This window comes from Protopterus annectens, chromosome 2.part1, assembly GCF_019279795.1.
Source record: "Protopterus annectens isolate FY-2018-M chromosome 2.part1, PAN1.0, whole genome shotgun sequence".
NCBI lineage: Eukaryota > Metazoa > Chordata > Ceratodontiformes > Protopteridae > Protopterus > Protopterus annectens.
Window position 1 is genome coordinate 662043607 of NC_056729.1, and position 21064 is coordinate 662064670.

Below are 21064 nucleotides of genomic sequence, written 5' to 3' on the forward strand. Positions count from 1 at the left end.
CAAACCCAGAGCTGTTAGACATGCTACACCTAAAGAAATCCCAATCCCTCCAAGCTACACGCTCTAGGGACCTAAACCTTGTCACCATGATAAACAGGACATGCTGGAGGGATAGATTCCTGTCCCAGAGACTTTCCATACTCTGGAACAGGTTACCCATCTATGTCAAGCAAAGTTCTTCATTAGCACTCTTCAAGAAAAATCTTGATAAGTGGATGGGAAATAGGAAATACACCCCGGGGATCACTTATGTGTCTCTGCTCGACAGTGGCACAGAAAAATAACTTTCTTGGGTGAAGTAAGCCAGGGTGGCTAGGCTTATGTAGGCCCTTGGGCCGATAGCCTAGTACCTACCTATGAACCTAATCACATGTAACAGACAGAGGCTACATATCAGTGTAGACATTGTGCGGCTCAATGTCAGCTTCAAAATGATGGAGCATTTGTGTTGTCACCATGCTCCCTTGAAAAAATATGGGCATATTAATGAGAAATATTGCAAATGAATAATTTTCATAATCTTACAAGAATAAACAAACTGTGATATCAATACATGTGTACTGCATTCAGACACAGTTCTTTTACCATGGTGTAACTATTAATACAGTCTTCAAAATGAGGTATTACTTAGCACATTAACATGCTCCTTTGCAAAGTTATTTACCAAAATATGGAAAAAATCATAATTTTCATAACCTTAGTCCTAAACAAACTGTGATATCTGTACATGTGCACAGCATAAAGACACAGTTCTTTAATTGTGCTGTATGTACTGAAACTCTTTTCAAAATGAGGTATCACTTGGAACAATTACATGCTTCCTAGCAAAGTCATTTACCACATTTACCAAAATATGAGAAAAATCATAATTTTCATAACCTAAGTCATAAACTGTAATATCTGTACATGTGCACAGCATACAGACAGTTATTTTACCAAGTTGTATGTACTGGAACTGTCTTCAAAATGAGGTATCACTTGGCACAATTACATGCTCCCTACCAAAGTTATTTACCAAAATATGAAAACAATCATAATTTCCATAAGCTAATTCCTAATCAAATTGTGATATGCATGCATGTGTACAGCCCACAGGCATAGTTCTTTCACCATGCTGTAAGGAATAACACTGTCTTCAAATGAGGTATTACTTAGCATGTTGACATGTTCCCTAGAAGGGGCACAATTACAATTCTTTTACTGTGTTCTAAGTAGTGAAAAAGGTTTCCATGAAATATAATAAACTTTGACTTATGATACAGCTCCTACTTGGTCATGGTTGTTTTCCATCTTTTTTTCACTAGGTACATGTTGCTTGTATGTCATGCATTACTGCCATCACGCTATTGTGCAGATCCCTCAAGAATCGTTCAATGCCATCTTCATTTAGGTGAACTTCATCACTTCTGAACAGGTGATCATCTTCTGCATTGATGCTGTTGTGGCTAATTATAGATCCGCCAACCCTGAGCATCAATCCATGCATGAAACCATTCTGCAACTGTCTGGCCTTGTGCGCTGCCCATTGGCTGTTTGCATGTCTCCAGCTCTGGCAAGGGATTATGTCAGAACACACAAAATAACAATGTGGCCACCATGACTGCATGCGTTCAAAACTCTCCTTGATTGCAAACCTCAGCTGTCAAGTGGATGAGTGATGACATCGTTCCCTCCAATGTGCAAGACAAGAATGTCAGGCTAAGGGTAGATGGAACACTTCTCTTCCAACAACCACAGGAGTCCACCGCAATGAACGCCTCTTCTTGCAATCCAGTGCACCTTCACGCTAGATGTGGGGAAGCTCAAGTTGTAGTATTTTTTTTATTTCCGGAAGCATGTCTGGCAGCCCAGTGAATGTAGGAATGGTCACACACCCACACTCTCACTTGTCATTCCTCTGCTCCTGAAGCCATTTCAGTGTCCCAAGGTAGAAGTACCTGCACAGGGAAGAAATGCAAGTCAGTTACTGATGATGTTTGAGGGATTTATTGCATTAAAAACAACGAAAAGGCACCAAGAAGCAAGCAGCAAGTAGCAAACAACGACCACAGTATCCAAAAAGTTCTTTAATAAAATCTCTGACGTCTCGGCCAAAGCCTTCAAGGAGAATAAAATTGTATACAAGCATCCACATTTTATAACAAACTAGTAACTCAATTAAACAAGTAAGCAATTAATTAAGCAACACTCTCCAATTGAACTCAGCATTGAGCCCACAAGGAGACATAGTTTTATACTTTAAAATAAGCAGAGCTTCTTTTTGCAGTAACACAGTTTTAACATCCTGCTGACAATACATTATTGGCTTAACTTGTTCTAAAATAGTGGCTTTTAAACCTTCACTATTTTTGTTATGACATTCTAAAAATGCAAAGCTACAGGGCTTTCAATATTACCATTCTTAATGTCCCTTATATGCTCTAACAATCTCAGTTTGAAGGCCCTTTTTGTTTCTCCTATGTAATACATATTACATGGACAACATAGAGCATAAATAACCCCTACTGACTTACAACAAAACTGCTTAACAGGAGTAAACTTAACATCATTAATAAATGGAAAACATGGTGTGATATATTTGCAACATTTGCAATTTCCACAAGGGAAAGTGCCAACTTGGCATGGTTCTTTATATAATGAAGGTGGAGGCAAAATAAATTTACTTTTAACCAAAAAATTTTATATTTCTACCTCTCCGATAGGAAAATTGTAAATTAACATTCGCCACTGTTCAACATTTTGCAAGAAAGTAAAGACCAAAATTGTTTTACTATATCAAGAAATTGAGAAGTAAAACAACCATAAGTGGTTACAAAATACATATTTTCCTTACAGTTATTATTACCATTATATTGAGCCACATTTTTGCAGGAAAATAACTATTTGCACCATCAAAAGCTTAACTCTTTAACTAATTTATCAAAACATCTGTTTAAAATATCTTTGTTATATCCCCTACTCAAGAAAGATTCCATCAAAGTATTCATTTCTTGCTGAAAATATCAGGTCTTCCACATAATCTATATGTACGTAACATTTCCCCATATGGTAAGGCATCCAACGATGAGGAGGATGGCCACTGGTTCCATGTAAATAAAAATTAGTACCGTCAAATTTTCTATTGATCAAGTAATAATTTTAGTACCTTTAGAAATATCGAGAATAGCATCCAAAATGGGACAACAAGTCCCATTTTTAGACCATCAAAACTCATAGAAAATCTATAATGATTAATATCTTTAACAAATGCTTTAATGACTCTTTCATCAGCATCCACCAAGAATATTAGATCATCCACGAACCTATAATAAGATATTACATGGGTCTGAAAAATCTATGCTTGTATATTGTTTCTAGTTCAAATAAACCCATAAATAATTAGCATACATGGGGCAAAAGAAGCCCCCATGGCTGTACCCTGTAACTGATGATACAAAATCTCATTAAACTCAAAAAATTATGAGTCAAACAAAAATGAAGTAACTCTATAATAAATGCTGTGACCGGATTGTCACCCAAAAGTATCTAACAGCCTCAATGCCAAAAGGGGGTTTAATGTTGGTATAGTGGCTTTTAACATCAATAGTAAACCACGTCATCCTAGCATTTATTTTCACCCCTTTCATCTTATTCAGAAAATCAAAAACATCACAAATATATGATGGCAATTTGTATACAAAGGAGCTAGAAATTGATGTAGAAAAATACCCAAATTATGCAAAAATACAAAGAACCAGAAACAATAGGCCTCCTGGGGCCTAGACAGATTTTTATGTATTTTGGGTAGGCAGGCAATAAAAAGAGCCATTTTTGAACCTTCTATCTGAAATTTCTTTTTAACATCAGTGGAACTAAAATAACCTAGCCTAACCCTTTATTTAACAAATCTAAATATTCTGAACTGATTTAAAATAAACATCTACAGATATAACTTTATAAGTGTTACTGTCATTTAAATGTTCCATACACATAGAAAAGTAATCAGCAGAATTCAAAACAACAAGCTTATTACCTTTATCAGAAGGTTTGAAAATTATGTCAGTTCTTTTACTGAGCCTAACTAAAGCTTGCCACTCATTCCATTGCAAGTTATAATCAACATTAGTTTTATTACTCATAAATTTTTCATAATTAAGTTCAGTAAAAAAATTAACTAAACTAACAAACTGACATATGTCATTATTTAAATAGCCAGGAGTAAAATTACTAGTGGTAGGTATCTTAGTAGTGTCTAGCTGGCAATATGCATTAATAGCTTCATCTGAAAAACAAGAAAAATAACTATCACCAGAACTTCTATCATCAAATGTATCAGCAGAATTTAAAGACGTCGAACAGTTACTAAAGAAATGTTTCAAATGTAATTTCCTGCCAAACACATACATATCTTTTAAGTTCATGAAGGGATTAATAACTGTGGGGATAAATTTCAAACCCTATTAAGTAAAGACATTTCAACACAGTTAAAATCATAACCAGATAAATTAATAACATAATCTGCAGTATTACAATACCTTAAATTATTCGATACATGTTCATTTTCTACCCCTCTTATATCCCCCATGTCCATAACGTTGTCCACCTGGAAAGGAAGATTGGTCCCATGTCCGCTTTCTGTCCCTGTTGATGATGAAAAGAGGTGGCCTCTCCACGAAATGTAGAGCGAAAGTTCTCCTTTGTTGGGTCATTGGTAATACTGGAAACTCCGTTTCATATTCTCCGTCTTCGTAAGATGTATATCCCCCTTCCGACGCTGAAGACACATGAGAAACATTCATCTGTCTACCGGACTGAAACCTAACTTGTTTACGCACTTTTGTGCGTTGTGCTTTAGACAAAAAAGCCCGATTGGCTTCATAGTCACGCATATCACGGAGAAGTTTGCCTTTTTTACGCTCAACTAAAGTAGCTTCATATTCCTTGAGTTTCTGATTAGTTTGAGATAGAAACTCATCAAATGTAGCCACAGAAACAGTACTAGATAAATCTGTATACATTTTTTTGATGTTATTACACAATTCTTTTTGTTTAAGTGAATCACGTTCAATAAGTATATGTAACCATTCAGTAACACAGACATGTGCAGCATTGACCCACCTCTTGTGCAAAACACAATCAGAGTCCAAAGAAAGGTCAAATGGAGTAGAGGGTCTTTAAAACTCTGAGACCCTAGGTGTTATATCTGTCTCTATGTATTTCTGAAGACCACATATATTATAATGTACAGCAGTTTCTTTCCACATTAGTTTCTCCAATTCCTCAAACAAAAGCTTGTTTTCCGCATTAACAGACAAAGGAATTTTCCTTCCAACACTGGAAAAGGGATTGGGAGACCGTCTTCTTCTTTCTTCTTCCCACTTTTCCCAAATAACATTATTTTCAGTAGGCACTCTCTGAGAATTAGAACGCTCATCTCTATCACCTCTCTCAGAGGAATTAACTGGATTCAGAAGAAAATTGTCCAGAGACATCTGATTTCCTTCTCTGGTCGCTATTGTGCAGATCCCTCAAGAATCGTTCAATGCCATCTTCATTTAGGTGAACTTCATCACTTCTGAACAGGTGATCATCTTCTGCATTGATGCTGTTGTGGCTAATTATGGATCCACCAACCCTGAGCATCAATCCATGCATGAAACCATTCTGCAACTGTCTGGCCTTGTGCGCTGCCCATTGGCTGTTTGCATGTCTCCAGCTCTGGCAAGGGATTATGTCAGAACACACAAAATAACAATGTGGCCACCATGACTGCATGCGTTCAAAACTCTCCTTGATTGCAAACCTCAGCTGTCAAGTGGATGAGTGATGACATCGTTCCCTCCAATGTGCAAGACAAGAATGTCAGGCTAAGGGTAGATGGAACACTTCTCTTCCAACAACCACAGAAGTCCACCGCAATGAACGCCTCTTCTTGCAATCCAGTGCACCTTCACGCTAGATGTGGGGAAGCTCAAGTTGTAGTATTTTTTTTATTTCCGGAAGCATGTCTGGCAGCCCAGTGAATGTAGGAATGGTCACACACCCACACTCTCACTTGTCATTCCTCTGCTCCTGAAGCCATTTCAGTGTCCCAAGGTAGAAGTACCTGCACAGGGAAGAAATGCAAGTCAGTTACTGATGATGTTTGAGGGATTTATTGCATTACTATGACATGTAATAGTATATAATGTTCATTACCTTGTTTTTCTGTTGGAATCTTCGCTGCTATTCACATAACTGTGTTGCTGGAATAGCACGGCCAGAGAATGACAATTGCATGTGGCTGCTGCTTTCATGAAATATAATGAAAGCATTGACTATAGCCACATCCCATAAGAACCAGAATACCATAAAAACCTGGCATTTTAACAGAGGTGTGTACACTTTTTATATCCACTGTAGTGAGCATGTGATACATGAAAATACTACATGATAGGATGCTCAATTGAAGTAGTTCACAAAAATATGAAGCATATAACCTCAATGGGGACCTTACAGTGCATCACACAAATTGTAAAAAATAACATAAAGAAACTGATGGGGGTGGCCTTGAAATGACTACGCATAGACAAAAAAAAAACAAAAACAAATCTGGCTTGTGCATTCATCAGTGTGATAACGACATCTACTTATGTGAATAACAGTGACAGCTGCTTAGAGTTTTACCTGAGACGTGATAATGACTCGGTGCTATTTTGTAACTGTAGTCATTATTAATGTGCTAATGACCTGCATTTCATTGCTGCGAAGTTATGCATGCTCAGGCACAGGTGATAACTGCTTCACATAACCTGTTGAGTAGGCATTCATTATATTACCTTGTGCAGCTGCTATGTAACACAGACTCATTATCATCTGTTAGGAGAATACCTTAATAATTCAGTAAAAATAGTGTAACACTGACATATTACTAAGCCCTTCCTCCCACCTAAATTACAGATATGACTGATATAGCCAGGAAAAATGCATAAAATATATGGTAGATCCATGCTGGTAGTAGTCAGCAAGTAATAACTGTTGTCTCACTTAGGTAAATACTGAGTATAATCAGAAATGGAATAATACAAGCTGAAATGTCAAACGTATATGGTTGCTCCATCTAATACATGGTTGCTCCATCTAATAATTACTCCAAACAGTAGTAATTAATTTTATCTCACCTAACAATCCCTCTGGTTACAATAAGACCATGAAGTAAAAAAGGCATAAATACTGTCAAACATATCTGGTTGAGCAATGCCAACAATCAGCAATACAATAAAAGCCTCTCATACCACCCGGACATTATTGAGTTGGACGAAAGACCAAATTAGAATACATGTGCAGAACGTTTGGATATATTTATCAGAACTGTTGCTGTTATCCATCATTCCAGCATTTCTACATAATCAGGGATACTTTTACAATATTAGTATTGTTACCTAAAGATATTGATGGAATAAGAAAGTGACTTACTAGAACATTTTTCTAAGTAAAACAAGTCTATAACCATGAGTATAATATTATTCTCCTTATAACCATGAGTATAATAGTATTCTCCTTATAACCATGAGTATAATATTATTCTCCTTATAACCATGAGTATAATATTATTCTCCTTATAACCATGAGTATAATAGTATTCTCCTTATAACCATGAGTATAATATTATTCTCCTTATAACCATGAGTATAATATTATTCTCCTTATAACCATGAGTATAATAGTATTCTCCTTATAACCATGAGTATAATATTATTCTCATTTTAACCATGAGTATAATAGTATTCTCCTTATAACCATGAGTATAATAGTATTCTCCTTATAACCATGAGTATAATATTATTCTCCTTATAACTATGAGTATAATATTATTCTCCTTATAACCATGAGTATAATAGTATTATCCTTTTAACCATGAGTATAATAGTATTCTCATTTTAACCATGAGTATAATAGTATTCTCCTTATAACCATGAGTATAATAGTATTCTCCTTATAACCATGAGTATAATAGTATTCTCCTTATAACCATGAGTATAATATTATTCTCCTTATAACCATGAGTATAATAGTATTCTCCTTATAACCATGAGTATAATAGTATTCTCCTTTTAACCATGAGTATAATAGTATTCTCCTTATAACCATGAGTATAATAGTATTCTCCTTATAACCATGAGTATAATATTATTCTCCTTATAACCATGAGTATAATAGTATTCTCCTTATAACCATGAGTATAATAGTATTCTCCTTATAACCATGAGTATAATAGTATTCTCCTTTTAACCATGATTATAATATTATTCTCCTTATAACCATGAGTATAATAGTATTCTCCTTATAACCATGAGTATAATAGTATTCTCCTTATAACCATGAGTATAATATTATTCTCCTTATAACCATGAGTATAATAGTATTCTCCTTATAACCATGAGTATAATATTATTCTCCTTATAACCATGAGTATAATAGTATTGTCCTTATAACCATGAGTATAATATTATTCTCCTTATAACCATGAGTATAATAGTATTCTCCTTTTAACCATGAGTATAATAGTATTCTCCTTATAACCATGAGTATAATAGTATTGTCCTTATAACCATGAGTATAATAGTATTGTCCTTATAACCATGAGTATAATAGTATTCTCCTTATAACCATGAGTATAATAGTATTCTCCTTTTAACCATGAGTATAATAGTATTCTCCTTATAACCATGAGTATAATATTATTCTCCTTTTAACCATGAGTATAATAGTATTCTCCTTTTAACCATGAGTATAATAGTATTTTCCTTATAACCATGAGTATAATAGTATTATCCTTTTAACCATGAGTATAATAGTATTCTCCTTTTAACCGTGAGTATAATAGTATTCTCGTTATAACCGTGAGTATAATAGTATTCTCCTTTTAACCATGAGTATAATAGTATTCTCCTTATAACCATGAGTATAATAGTATTCTTCTTATAACCATGAGTATAATAGTATTCTCATTATAACCATGATTATAATAGTATTCTCCTTATAACCATGAGTATAATATTATTCTCCTTATAACCATGAGTATAATAGTATTCTCCTTATAATCATGAGTATAATATTATTCTCCTTTTAACCATGATTATAATATTATTATCCTTATAACCATGAGTATAATAGTATTCTCCTTATAGCCATGAGTATAATATTATTCTCCTTTTAACCATGAGTATAATAGTATTCTCCTTTTAACCATGAGTATAATAGTATTCTCCTTATAACCATGAGTATAATAGTATTCTCCTTTTAACCATGAGTATAATAGTATTCTCCTTTTAACCATGAGTATAATAGTATTCTCCTTATAACCATGAGTATAATAGTATTCTCCTTATAACCATGAGTATAATATTATTCTCCTTATAACCATGAGTATAATATTATTCTCCTTATAACCATGAGTATAATAGTATTCTCCTTTTGACCATGAGTATAATAGTATTCTCCTTTTAACCATGATTATAATATTATTCTCCTTATAACCATGAGCATAATAGTATTCTCCTTATAACCATGAGTATAATAGTATTCTCATTATAACCATGAGTATAATAGTATTCTCATTATAACCATGAGTATAATAGTATTCTCCTTATAACCATGAGTATAATATTATTCTCCTTATAACCATGAGTATAATAGTATTCTCCTTATAACCATGAGTATAATAGTATTCTCCTTATAACCATGAGTATAATAGTATTCTCCTTATAACCATGAGTATAATAGTATTCTCCTTTTAACCATGATTATAATAGTATTCTCCTTATAACCATGAGTATAATAGTATTCTCCTTATAACCATGAGTATAATAGTATTCTCCTTTTAACCATGATTATAATAGTATTCTCCTTATAACCATGAGTATAATAGTATTCTCCTTATAACCATGAGTATAATAATATTCTCATTATAACCATGAGTATAATATTATTCTCCTTATAACCATGAGTATAATAGTATTCTCCTTTTAACCATGAGTATAATAGTATTCTCCTTATAACCATGAGTATAATAGTATTCTCCTTATAACCATGAGTATAATAGTATTCTCCTTATAACCATGAGTATAACAGTTTTCTCCTTATAACCGTGAGTATATTATTATTCTCTTTTATTAAGGGTAATTCATAAGTTTTGGTCCAGATGTCTTCTGTTTTATGAGGGATAAAGGACACAGTTAAAATTTACATGAAAGCCAGGGACGTTTATGAAAATCAGGGACACTTTACAGTTACGGCTCTACAAACAGTGTTGTGGTTAACAGTAAGGCAACCATGCCAACTATTTATGCAAACACACTCTGGTAACTACGAAAAACTGGTTAACTACAAAAAAAGAAATCATAGTAATCATAATAATCAGTGATAGTCTATCTGACCAATATCATGTGTCTGTAACGTGTCACAAACTCCCATAATATATGTGGACGAGTACTATTGTACATCTTTTCTGCCTTTGTCTACAACAAAAAATGGCCCCTGTCCAGCTGGACAATTCCATTTACCAGAAAATGAGAACTCTTTTCCTGCAATACCTATAGCCTACACTGTGATGGACAAGCCAACAGAACACAGCAATTGTAAAACTGGAATACATCTGATTGTGTATTGTCCAATTATGAAAAGGCTATTCCCTGACACACTAAAGGATTATTTTACAAAGTAACCCCTTCAGTTGTTTGTGTTGTGTATGGAGAAGCACCACAATGACAGAGTGAACTATGTTGTCCAGCGTTCACTTCAGCAGACTGACTATGTATGCACAATCACTTCCCTGATGCACAATAAAGCATTTCCCCAAACACCCCCTTCATTAGTATGTCCAGGAATACACATGCACCAGCATGAGACATTCACCCAAGCACCCCATTCAGTAAAATATTGAGGTCTGCACAATCACCAAATGAAACAATTAACCAAATGACCTATCAGTAGCATTGGGTAGTATGTACAACCACCACAATGAAGCATTCCTCCAAGCGACATGTTCAATAAAATGATGCATGCACAAGTGCCAGAATGAAATATTTTATCAAATTAACCTTTAGTAAACTTCTCTTCCCTTGAAGCTCACAATTCCTTGAAAATACAATTGAAACTCATGCAGCTTGGCAGTTGGGGTATAGGATTCAGGCTCTTGTTTCCTGTAGCTGAGGTACAGAGTGTGAGACAAATCAAATTACTAACCATCTTCTAGACATAACTAGGGCATTTGACTCGCACACACACACATGCACGCACACACACACACACACACACACACACACACACACACACACACACACACACACACACACATGCACACACACAAACTTCAACCTCAAGAAATCTAGGCAAAGCCTAAAATTAAAATAGGTTCTGGTGAACATAGAAAATTGGTAGAATAAAAGAATTTGTGTTAGTATGCATTTTCTAAAGAAAATGAAATATAAAACTCAAATGTCCCTTATTTAGCAACTTCAGTCCTTTTTATGAGGAACAGACCAAAATATGGACATTCTGCAAAAATCTGGACAGTTGAGGGGAATGCTATCACCTTTTAAAAGCCATCAACTGTACTATACTAAAAAACATGATGCTGTCATATATTTTAACACCATATTCCTAAATGTTATCAATTGCTGTGTTACTCCCCATAGTTTGAAGAAAAATGTACAACTCTGCTTGGCTTTCAGGACAAACTAAAAAGGTTACTCACGGTACCGACAAGTAAAGAAAGATTGCTAAAACAACAAAACCACTAATATCCTTTAAAGTCAAGGGTAATGAGGAGGATTTACATGTGGCTTTTGGTGGACAAGGTAAGCTAAAACAAGATGATAATGTTGCAGGAGAGCTGAGACAGAGAAAATGGAAAGCAGACAAAGGGCCAGGTTTCACAGAATGTGGATTCCTAAAGGGAATAATGTGTACATAGATATGCTGAAGATACTCCATAGATGATATAGGATTCTGTGAATCTTAAGAAAAAGGGAGTGCTTCAGGATGAGATTATATATAATATTTAACTACTGATGTATTTTTTGTTTGCATTTGTTAATGGTACTCATCCACATGCAACCTTTAAAAAGTCAACCCAGAAACATTGTCTGGTAATGTGTCCTACAGTCACACAGTAGGCATACAGAGGTTGAAGGAATCAAACCCTGTGCATGGATCACTTGAGGAAGCTACCAGCAGATTTTTAGCTGCTATGTAAGGACTGAAGTCTCTAGCTATCAATACTAGTTTGTTAGGAGACTGCTAAATATCAAAGCATTTGGAATAATGTTGGTGCTGATGGGGATTAGCAGAAGTGGACCTGGCAGGTTAAAACATGCAGCAAAACTCTTATTGACAGATCCACATCTCACACAGAAATAGTTGTTTTTTTCCCCTTGATTTCTACTTGCATGACTGCCTTTAACGTGGCTAAGTTCTAGAAGTAAGGACAAGATTAGCCTGAAAAGAGATTAGTAGAAGTCAACAGAATATTTTACAAAGAGGGTTGTAGACAAATGGGAGAATTTTTCTGAAAAGGCTTTAGCGTACAAAATGATGAATTCAGGAATGGATGGGACACAAATTAACTGTAATAACAGAAGTAATATACAGGTTGACAAAAAAGCATGGCACCTCAACCACCTAGTAGGAAAACAAAGTGAGTGGGTGGGTTTAATAGTCACTTTCCACCAGTTATCTGTTTCTATGTTAAATTCTCTAACAGTTGACATTCAGTTCTAGGGAATTTCAATTACATCCTCTAAAAAATAGATACTCTGAAGAGCATGGTCCCAACTCTGCTCAGTTTTTTACCGTGTAACACAATTTTAGTTTTAGAAACAGTAATAGCTTATATTCAATCAGCTATTTCTCAAACTGTAAAAAAAAAAAACGCACCAGGACATCCTGATTTTCAGCAATGTAAGGGCTACAGTAACGTTATCTGCACAATGAATGAATGCCACAGTCAAGTGACATGATTTCATCAAGTGCTATCTGTAAATCCAAGGAAAAGCAGCGCACCAAAACAAACTGCAGAAATGCCTCTATTGTTGCATTTATGCTCCGATACAGGTAAGAGCAATTTCATTTTGCTATATCCTTGTAAGACAGCTCAGAAACCAGGACAAGGTGGATTCTCTAAGGTTTGCTTGGAAAGGTTGCACAAGTGAGTGAAATGATTAAAATAGAAAATCTCACAATCTCAACCACAACCGCGAATACGGAAACAGTACCGGCATTCAGCCGTTACAGCACTATATCTCACAAAACATATAATTTAAATACCTGCCATTACTGACTGCAATTTTCAGCGATTTACCACAAAAAGCAAGCAAAAATCACACATAACATTTTGCAGTTCAAAGGCTCGCATTTACAATGCTCACATGTTTAATAGGAACCCCCTTCTAAAGAGACAGGTGAAGCCTTACCTGCTTCAGCTCAAGCAAAGTTGTTATTTTAACTTTTACTAAGCAAGCATCACTGACCTTTTCTGTTAAAATTGAAAGTTCTTTTACGGGTATTTCCTTCACTGCAATATATATCATATCATTTCTGCTGTCTCCTTGTTTGATTAAAAAAAAATAAATGAATAAAAGGAGCAGCTGCAACTAGAGAAACAGTATGGGCATTCAGCAGTTTACAGCACCATCTCTCACAAAAAACTATTATAGCAATAACCCACGCCTGGGTGTGGGTAATGCTGGATTTACCCACAGTTGGCGTGGTTTGGTCGCGTACCCCAAAGCTAACCGTGGGTAAAACCGTCTATTACCAATCCAGAAATTAGAAATACTAATATTTATTTGAGATTGATTTAAGAAAAGAAAATTAAATTATTAAATACGCATATCTCTTTGTCTCTTTGCTGCCCTTCACCAGTGTTCGGCGTGTGTTCTGGTACGCACAGTACCTCGCCGCATGTCGCGAAGTACATCAGAAAAGCAGAGGAGACGAGAAACAGCGGGCTTTCGTTTACACAACTCCTTATAAATAAATGGGTTTAATGATACGACAGCTTTAAAAACAAGCAATGGAATCTCCGCTGCTTATTTTCTACTTCAACTCATATGTTAAACTCATTCTTTATATTAATTGAGGCTTTAAAAGCAATGAGATCGTAAAGATCTCCGTTGCTTACTTGATTTAATAGTTAAACATAGCGAGACAATAATGAACAGCACAAAAGCAAAGCAACGATTTGCTTTTGTCTGCTATATGAAAAACTCTTTGTTAAGCTCTTTAATAACCCTGGAAAAAGTCCGGGCGGCCGGACCTTTTCCGTTAGTATATTAGTTACAACGGGAGGATTTGGTTTGGCTGGGCCAATCCGTTGCACGTTTTTATAGCGTGCGGGCAAAAAGTTTTAATACCTGCCATTACTGACTGTAATTTTCAATGACTTACACAAAAGGTGAAAATCTGAAGCAAAGTCAGGAACGTTTGACAGAATTAGGGACTATTTTTAATATGCGTACACCAGTGTTAGTCGTATAGTCACTTATCGTACTAAAGTACTTTTGAGTTCCAGACAAAATTAATTTCTACTTTTCTGGCAGGTTGTCTGGGTCAGTAGTTACAAGAAATGTATAACAAGGATTGAATGTATGAATTACTGCAAGTACACAAAGAAATGTAATGGAGCAATTTCAAAGTGAGACACATTCGCATACATAATCAGCTTGCTGTGATCGCAAGAAGATACAAGGTGCACAGCAAGCCGATTTTCTCAAAAGATTGAAATACAACCATCTGTCACCTCCACACTTAAAAATAAGTTGAGAAGGTAACTGACAGAGTTCAGGTACTTCTTCAACTTATTTTTTAACAGTGGAGCTAAATCGTGAGTAAAAAGTTATTCATGCTTGAGGAAGGCCCTTAGTTGTAACAGCATACAATTCCTGGCACCTCAGAGAGCCCTCGGCTGTAAGTGCAGAGGTGTCATGTGAAGGCACTCAGAGTTGATTACTGTTAGCTTTCCTTTAATGCTATATATCTATATAGTTTACTCATATGTATGTGATCCTTATATGTGTTCTCATTTCTTTGTATTTCAGGAAACATTATGCATGCACGTCGCAGGCCACCATTTTCTGAGGTGGAAAACAAACTCATCATTGAGGCATTGTGACAACATTTTCAGATCATGCTGTCCTGAGGGAGGGCAAATAAGTCAGAACATGCAGCCCTGTCGGATAAACTGGTGCACACCATCAATGCCGTGAGTAATCAAAATCATACATGCCAGCAGGTGTAACACCGTGCCACAGACATGTTCAATGCAACAAGAAGGCATGCAGCTGACATGGCTGAGGATCGTCAGGTCACTGGTGGTGGGCCTGCAGTAAACTTCTGCTCACAGCCACATAGGAATTCCTGGCAAACCTTAAAACACAGGACAGCTCCCAGGCATCCATCAACCAATATGCTGTGGATGTGGGTGCCACCCATTCCTTTCAAGAGGAGATTCCGGGTATGCTTAATTAGATGAGCAGTAGAATACTGTCACATTCATCCTGTACAGGTATATATAGTTTTATATGAGTGTCAGGTGTTTTTTTTTTTGGGGGGGGACTATGTTAGCTGCAGTTATAGGCATATACCTTTTAACACTGCAGTTACTGTAGCTATGAGATTATTGGATGTATTAACCCCTGTTACACTGTAACATGTGGTGCTGCTGCTGTTATCTTTCCAACTTTTTCCAGGACCGTCAGGAATTGGAAGAGGCCATGCTCCTGCTGCTAGTAAGCAGAAAACTGGTATGTCAGAGATGAAGATATATTTCAGTGTCTTAGCCAAAGTGTCATCCCACGCCTGATGGCTGGATTGATGTACTGTCTGCATGATTGTCAAGTGTAAAGATATTTTCTGAATATCCACAGTTTAGACTCATACCTCTGCCTTGTAGGTATGACCATAGTGATTGACTTGAAAACTATTGTCAGCACATTAATGATTGCCATAACTGTCAAGTGTACAGATTTTTGCAGAATGCCCGCATTTTTTTCTCACACATTTATTTTTTTCTCATAAGATTGTTGTTTTCTGAATAATTATTTCAAAATCATTAGAGATTAGGGTTAGAAAATAATGTCCACATGTCCTACTCTGTGAGGTGGGGAAGTATACAAGTCTGTAGTAGTGACAGAAATGTATACAGCTTAACATATATTGCACCTTAGTAGTGCAGGGCATAGTAGTGCAGGATTAATGTATTGCTTTTTCCTTTTTACCACAGGTGACCAGGGAGGTTGCTCCTTGTCCCCTACACCACCTGATGTCAATGTCTCTTCAGACTCTGGTGATGGTGATCAAATTAATGCACAGCTGAGGGTTACAGAGGCAGAATCAGACAGAGGTTTACATCCCTCGGCCACCCTCTTTATCATTGTACACAGCCAGCATGCCTATGCATACCCAGTCTCCTGAGGCCACAGATATTGGAGAGTTGTAGGGTGGGGACATTGAACAGGGAAGTGTGGCTACTGTGGCTTCAGTGACTGTCAACACTAGCCATAGCAAAACTGTTGGTGAGGTTCCACACAGGCAGATTGATAGGGGTGCTCATAGGAGGCCGGCCATCTCTCCACCACCTGTTGCAGGTATCTCATCATGTGTCACTTGGTGTATATTTAGGGCCATCATGGAGGCATGGAAATGTTTGGAAAGTAACTCCTGATGAATACTTAGGATCATGGAAGCAGCACAGTCTGAAATCCATGACTGCCTCCACCGTGTTCCTGTTACCCTGGATCAGTTGACTGACACAGTGCAAAGGGATAGGTGTGAGACAGATTGCACACTATCTGTCATAGGACACATATTGTCTGTAATGGAATGTCTGACTGGAGTTGAGCATCAGTCTCATATGCATAGGTCAGCCACTACATCTGCTGAGAGTCAGTGTGGCTGTGCCCAATCATGCTCCCATAGTGGCAGTACATTCAGTGTAGGAGGGGAATGTGCTGTCCACACCAAGAAGTAGCAGGCCATGGGTTCATGGTCCTGGATATTTCTGTGAAAGACATATGCCCAGGAGACATCAGTTACCTTCAGGTAGTAGAACAGCATCTGACCTTGGGTGTGGAGATGCCAGTGGAACTCCTGGCAGAGCCAGTTCTCATGTTCAGGGGCAGAGCCGATGAATTGTTAACTCTACCATGTACAGATCACAGCTGTCCAACATGCCGACACTTATGACTAGCACTGAGCTTGACTGTGTTTATGCAGACACACCAATGTCACATTGAGGGCACCTACAGATACACACGCAATATTTCTATGGTCCATTTTGCCTTCTTCCCTTGCTTACTCATGCACATGCTTACAAACCTATTGGTTCAGCCTAAGTCTCCTGTATCCCCACACAACACCCTGTGCAAGTGATGATAACTGTGCCACATCCCTAGCATCTTTCTCATGAATGCAGGGAAATAAAGCCATGTGTCTGATGCACAGGATGAATATATACACTAGTATGAATTCCTTTCATCCCTTGGTGCTGTTGACATGCTACTTGTACTGGTCATTTACAGATATTTACTTTGCCATTTATACTGTGGATAGCATAATAATTTGTCTATGTTAAAATGGATGCTGCTGTAAGGGCTGTGGAGTCACACAATGAAATGTGTCTCATGGAAAATCTATGTTTCTCTTTCAGGAGTGTGTAGTACACACCTATGTGTACACATCTTCAATTAACCCATCAACATCAGAGCACAGGATTGAATGTCAGCATAAAAGACAAATGCCATCAGAATGGTCATACAGTATAGGTTTATAGGTTCATAGATGTTTACTAGGCTAACTTACACAAGGGTTTTTTAAGCCTAGCCATGCATCCCAAATTTCTAACAAGTTCTGATATCCTTGGTAAGTGTAAGCATGGGCTTGGGAGATGAAACATTTGCAAGCAGGGGCCTGGGGGATGAACCATTTACAGGTTGCTTTTGTCTATTTTAGCTATAGGTGCCAAACCATGGATGGATTCCTTGTTCCCCATCCAACTGTCCAAGTTACACTTGCATTGTGTTAAGGAGGAACTCTACTTCACATGGATGGGGATCCTGTTCATAAAGGGAGTAGTCTATGGGATACATACCTGTCTCTCCAGCAGGTCCTATGTATATCACAGGCAAGATGCAAGTCTTTAGAATGGGTAATTCTGGTGCTGTTTGTTTTGTGGACATGCAGGAGGTCCAGAGTGGGGTACAACAATGCCCTGTATGCCAGGCATAGATCTTCCCTCAAAAGCCTGTAGCAGTCAGACTACAGGGATAGGGCCTTGATGCATTCTGCACAGGACATTTTACTTATGCACTGTATTGGCTTAGTGAGGAACCTCTGTGGATATTGCAGTTGTTGGATTTGCCTGGTTAGGTACATACTATAGGGGGCATTGTACCCAATGATAGGTCTAATGAATGCCAAATACAGTGGAACAATGACTTCCTTGGACTTAGATGCCATACCTTTGTTTACAAGTTGCAAAACATAGAATGTTTTCTCAATTTTGTAGACGTGACATTCAAAGGCTAGATTACTATCTATGAATGTCCCTAAGTCCCTGACTACTGGATCAACTGTTATATGTGTGTTGTCAATATGATAGTTACCAGGGGTGATGGACTTCCCAAAGGATAGTATTATGCATTATGCAAGTTTTAGTCCATGGCTCTGACACCAGTTGTATGTCTGTGTTAGCTACGCCTGGAGAACGTTTGTGTCAGTGTGGGATTCAATGACAGCTGCTAATTTGCAATCATCTGCAAATTTAGTCAGCCAAAGACCACGGACATTAGCCCTGACTTCAAAGAAGTAAATGCCAAAAAGGAGCAGCCAAAGGACTGATTCCTGAGGGACTCTACTTGGGAATGGCTTCTTTGTAGTGGTGGACTCCCCAATTCTAACTTCCTGGGTCCTGTCTTTGAGCCAGTTGGCTATCCACCAGGTGGCATACGAGTTTGTACCTAATCTCTTGAGTTTTTCAACAATGCCTGATTGAGGCATAGTGTCAAATGCCTTAGGTCAAGGTAGGCAGTGTGAACCATTTTTTCCCTCATCCATTGCTTTTGTTACCTTCTTAAAGAAGTCCACCAGGTTGAGTAGGCATGATCTGCCCTTAACAAAACCAGACTGGGTTGGTTCCAGTGTCTGGAGGTGTACCATATCTCTATTGATCATTTCCATGATAATTCTTTCCATGGCTTTACATAAAAGACTAGTGAGACATATGGGTCTGTAGTTTCCAGTTTCTGTAGATGATCCACCTTTGTGCAAAGGGATGACTGTTGCTCTTCTCTATTAATGAGGCACAAAGCCTATTTGGAGGCTACAGTTATATAGTAATTCCATAGGCCCTGATAGGTCATGTTTCATGCTATTAAGAAAGCATCCTGGGATATTGTCTGGGCCCATTGATGCAGTGTTCTTGGTCTTAGAGATAGAGAGCATTAAGGACCTGTTCTCTGGTGATAGTAGGGGGAGTTATATTTGATGTTATTTCCTCAGGGACGGTTGAGGGTGAGAGGGGTAAAGCTGGAGCTGAATTTATCAGCCAGGGGGTTTGCTATATCTTCTGGTTCATTTAGATTTCTCCAGTTACAATGAGCTCTGCACACAATTGTGTATTGCATTTGAGGTTGTGGACATAGCTAAGGTATGCCTTGTGGTTGTTGTTGGCCTGGGTGGTCAAACTTACCTCAGATGTGGTAGACTTTATTTTTCCTCTGAGTTTTTCATTTAGTTTTATGAGAATGCTTTTATCCTGCTGTGTGCTGCACCTCCTACGTTTTGCCACAATTTCCTTCCTTCTGTTATACACCCTACTGATTCTATGATTCCACAAGGGTGGCTTGATTTTGAGTTCTTGAATATTCCATGTTTAGCTTGGGGTAAAGTTTTTTTGTACTTCAAAGGAGACCATTTTGTGGTCTGACCTTACCAGGGAGGAAATTACAGTAGTGGGTGTGCATCACTCTTCCATATTAGTTAGGACCAGATCCAGTATGGTTACACCCCTGGTTAGTGTCTTGACTACCTGGTCCAGGGAGTTTGTGTTTACAAAATACAGGAATCTCTGTGCCTGCATGTTTGGTGTCATACAGGATTCCCAGTTAATAGCGGGGTATTTAAAGTCACCCATGAATATATTATTGGGTTGGATGGTTAGTATTTCTAATATGTTTAAATACATGGTACGGGTTTTCTGAGTCATGGGGGACCTATAGCTTGCAAGGAAATAGAACTGGATTTTGCCTCTGGTGATTTGAACATGGAGCAGCTCAAGTGCATTGTCTTGTTTTTCCAGCCTTGAAGTATATTTAGTTTTGACGTAAATAGAGACACCTCCACATTTAGTCCCTCCTTGTGAAGTAGCTGTTCTAAATATGTGGAAGGCATTATAACCTTGTACTGCTGATGCGCTCTCAGCGTCTTTAAACTATATCTCAGTGACTGCACAATGTCAGTATTCTCTAGGGTGAAGATAGCTTCTAGGGAGTGGAGTTTTTTGTTTAGACTCCTAGCATGAAGCAGTAATATCTTCAGATTTCCTTGGTTTTGACTTGTTATGGCAGAAGTACTTTCAGCTTGGCATTGTCTAAAAAAGGCACTATAGGGGAACACAGTGTTTTAGCTAAAATTCAAAAGCCTAGACGGGAGAGGTGCAGACCATCCCTGCTAAAGCAGCATAGTCTGTTGGCCATCTCTTTCCTTGCTGACAAATATTGCAGCCCCTTAGAATGACACCAGAAACTTAGCCAATTATTAAAGTCAATCATCTTTGTTTGTGTTGTGGCACCATCCTTGGAGAAGGTGGAATGCTGCTCAATGCTAGGCTTATACCAGCCTGGGAAACAAATTCTTAGAGCTGCAAGATGTGTCTCTTAATATAGTCTAGGGAGGTATATCTCAGATCTTGTATTCCCACATGGAATAAGAATAAGTCATATTGGTACTTGTGGTCTAATAACATGAGTTTGTGGCAGATCCTAGCCCTGATAAGTAGCTGACCATGCCTTTCTCCTTACTCAGCCTGGCAAGATGCACATAATGG